General features: G+C 47.5%; 1 pseudogene; it reads left to right on the forward strand.

Moving 5' to 3' along the window:
• The first annotated feature begins 337 nt into the window (after nt 1-337).
• On the forward strand, nt 338-883 carry LOC147911842 (histone H2B type 1-K-like; annotated as a pseudogene).
• Nucleotides 884-2,974: the final 2,091 nt, after the last annotated feature.

Raw genomic sequence — 2,974 nt, forward strand, 5'->3', positions numbered from 1 at the left:
GGCCAGACTCACTGCGATGGTGGTATGGACTTGGGTTGTGGAGGTCAGACTGTGAAGGCACTGAAACTGAAATCTCTACCACTTAGGTGCTTTTGGTGAAGTCTTTTCAAAGGTCTCGTACCGTAGGCATCAATCAGCCGTTGTTGTCAGTTAACGTTTTGCCCTATGGGGCACCTGTCAAAGATTTTGTGCTGGAGGTCACAGGAAGCTTAGAGTTCGCCAGATTCCTATTCTGATTGGTTGAGGTGATGCCAAGTATCCAATCACCTGACAAGGCGTGGCTTAGTGACAGGCGACCCTGCATTGCACTTTATCCAATCAGATATGGAGCTCACCCATGTCGTCAGAGAGCGCAGAGCGCCATAAAGAGCCAACCCGCCTCAGCAGTCCCCCCTTGTCCTTCCTTCCAAGCTGCGGAGCTGCCTGTGACATGGCTGACCCTGCCTATGAGACATCTGAGGAAAGCCTGGGCACGAAGGAGCCCACGGAAGCCGACCCGAAGAGCCTGAAGCAGAAGCAGCCAAGGCGCTGCCGCCGCGCTGTCTCGACAGTTTCGCCGCCTATTTCCCCAGGGTTCTGAAGCGGGTTCACGAGGGCCTGAGCCTTTCTCAGGAGACCGTGAGCGCCATGGGATTCGCTCGTGAAGGACATCTTCGAGCGCATCGCCGACGAGGCCGCGCGCCTGGTCCGCTCCACCAAGCGCTCCACCATGTCCTCCAGAGAGATCCAGACCGCCGTGCGCCTGCTGCTGCCGGGGGAGATTGGCAAGCACGCCGTGTCCGAGGGCACCAAGGCCCTTATCAGGTACATCAGCCACCCGTGAGCTGCCTCAGGACCACCTGAGCATTGCAACCCAAAGGCTCTTTTCAGAGCCACCTCACTTGGCGGGAAAAGAGCTGTAGCTCTAAAAAGAGGGACCTACTCTAGTTTTGTGTGTGTGTGTGTGTGTGTCTGTGTGTGTGTGTGTGTGTATGAGGAAGATCAGCCCTGAACTAACATCCATGCCTGTCCTCTTTTTTTTTTTTTTTTTGCTGAGGAAGACTGGCCCTGGGCTAACATCCATGCCCATCTTCCTCCACTTTATATGGGATGCCACCACAGCATGGCCTGACAAGTGGTGCCTTGGTGCGCGCCCGGGATGTGAACCGGGCAACCGGGCCACCAGCAGTGGAGCGTGCACACTTAACCGCTAGCCACGGGCGGGCATTACTCTACTTTTTTGATCATCTGGCGTTCTGCCGATATGTAAAGTATTTTTACCTCCAAGGAAACAGTATCAACTTTATTTTATATATATTTCAGTGCAGTTTATTCCATGGAAAATCGTGGATTTTCCTTAACCCTGTTGCATTTCAGGACTTTCCTAAACGGTCATTTCTGTGAGATATTTCTCTAGGTCAGCCTTAATGGGGAGCATTTTTGTTATAATGATATTTTCTTTTTTCGCTGTCATTGCCTCACGAGTATATGGTGGATTTCTCAGAAGTTCCTTATGTGTGATATGGCAACAGATAAAGTGTAGAAGCAGATATGAGAATCCCTCTTACTCCGTTAGGCTAGATTATTAAGGAGATTTTCAAATATCTGAAACAATGTCAATCTCCTCTCTACTTTTCTGGAAAAAATATTTGTCATATGAATTTGTAATTTATGTTAACGTGGTGTGGTGGGTTTTTTGTTATGATTTTAAGTGATTCTAAAATCAGTGTATTAAAGTTTCTGTTCTAATATTTTGCACAGTAAATATTGGCAGAATATAACATGCATAAAAGTTCTTTGGGTTCCTTTAATTTTTAGAAGTGTATAGTTTCCTGAGACCAAAAACGTTTCTAGATATTTACTCATCTGTGGTGCAATCAGATCAACTGAAAATAGCTTCCTTTTCAGGGGTTAAGTCCTTTAAGAACTTCAATGCCTAATATTCATCAAGACTTGCAAATCCTAATGCTGAGAGAAAGCCTTCTTGTCACCTTCCTGACTCCAGTAGGAATGACTGTAGCATTCGTCAGCAAACATGATATTGGGGTTTCATTTGAGGTCTATGTGTTCACAGTAACACCTTTGGTTTTCCAAGCATTTTAGTTAACATATCATAGGTATCAAACATTCACACGTGCCATTTTAGCAACTTGTGAGATTAAGGTGCTTTTTATTTTTTGGCTCATTCATATAAATCATATTGATAGATTTTCCAATGTTAAATCATGCTAGCATTCTTGGAAGGAAATCCCTTCCTCTCAAGTGTGGCTTTTGCTGGACATCATTTAGGTGCTCTCCTGTGCTTACTCATGTGCACGGTCACCAACAGGTTGGAGCTCAGATTTCTCACGACTTCTTGGCCACTTGCTTCCTTCAACAGTCCCCAAAGCTCGCCTGTGTCCCGGCGCCTTCAATTTTCCAGAAGCAGCCCAGAACCAAGGCTTAGCTGAGCTCGATCTGCAGCAAGAACCTGGACTGTGGTATAAGGCAAGCCAGGGGATAGAGGAGTGGCCTTGACCCTTTAATTACTCTTTCCTTCACCTGTTTTTGTCTGAGTCTCCAACTTTCCACGCTCCTCATATTTGAGGCACAGCTGTTTTGAGGGCGCAGGCTGTGCTCAACCCTGCCCGCCCCCAACTAGGCAAGTTCTGCATTCCGGGCATTCCTCTACCCCTGTTCCTTGACCAGTCCAGTCCCAAAGAGCTGGGTTGTACTCAGAATCCCCTCAAAATCACATTCTTAGTTTGTTTATTCCTATTCCCTCCTCAAGGAGAGGCTGGCTACTCCTTCCAGAAGGTCGGACCCCATCGTCACTCGGGGGAGCTGCAGATCCTTGCCAGCACACGTGTCGGGGTTGCAAGAGACCTGAAGTGTGAGGCTTCTTTGCCTCTTTCTCTTTGTTGGTCGGGTGACCATATAATTTCTTGTCCAATTAATGCGGACACTTTTGAGAGTAAAAGGGGCGCTACGAATAATTGTGCAGGGACAACAGGCA

Source organism: Ceratotherium simum, chromosome X (genome assembly GCF_057802395.1).
Source record: "Ceratotherium simum simum isolate JZ-2026a chromosome X, ASM5780239v1, whole genome shotgun sequence".
Classification (NCBI taxonomy): Eukaryota; Metazoa; Chordata; class Mammalia; order Perissodactyla; family Rhinocerotidae; genus Ceratotherium; species Ceratotherium simum.